Raw genomic sequence first — 968 nt, forward strand, 5'->3', positions numbered from 1 at the left:
GACCAGAAGACTGTGAGCCCTGGTGGCAGGAGGCAAGAGACTGTAGCAGGTGTGCAGCTCACCCTTTTCACACTTCATTCCCATTTTGATCACAGGAGAACACCCACCACCCCACGCCTGCTATGAGGACTGAGCTGCCCTGCAGCACCCGTCCAAATGGTGAGAACTGGAGGGGCTGCTCCTTATTATTACTGTGAAGTAGCCCAAATTGTCGGGCTCACTCAAGTGATGAGAGAAAAGAAAGTAGGCAGAAAAGGCTGTCTGAAGCCAGAATATAGACACAACCATATTCTAGATTAAAGAATCTGTACTTTACTTTAGAGCCGATGAAGGGATGGACATGTAATTTGGCACTGAAATGTTTAGAAGAAGCTAATCTGGTGAAATAAAAGATGAACTTCAGGGGGAGCCAGTGAGANAGACCGTGTGTTTAAAAGTAAAAGTGAATTCCTACAAGTTTTAGTAGCTTACTTTTGCCAAGTAAGTGCTTTAATCATAATGATATAAATAGACATTTTGGTTAAAGAAAAAAATAACCTGAATTGTATTTCTGAGTAAAATTCAGAGTTGAAATCACCAATTGCCTTTCCGTTCATTAGTTTAAAAAAAAAACTTCATTGGCTCTTTCAGACTATATCTGAAATACACACCTGATATTCTGTGAGGGAACTGACAAGTGTCCTGGGTCAGCGGATGAGGACGGCTTAGCCAGTATGAACCTGGGCACTGTCACAGAAGTCAAAGCAGGCATCGGTGTGTCTTGTTTGGTTTCTACCACGTGGGCACTGTCTGGCTGGGCTGCTGTGGAGGCTGTGACTGTGCACGATCCACTTGGAGCAGTGCTGGAGTCCCAGCTGGACTTAATGACAGTGGTGACCACCACATTCCCACGGCCTTCCACTGGGGGGAGCTCAGGAATGTCTCCCGGGGGCCCAGGGAAATACTTTCTCTCCAGGTTTGGATGAGAA

Source organism: Galeopterus variegatus, unplaced genomic scaffold (genome assembly GCF_000696425.1).
Source record: "Galeopterus variegatus unplaced genomic scaffold, G_variegatus-3.0.2 Scaffold15041, whole genome shotgun sequence".
Classification (NCBI taxonomy): Eukaryota; Metazoa; Chordata; class Mammalia; order Dermoptera; family Cynocephalidae; genus Galeopterus; species Galeopterus variegatus.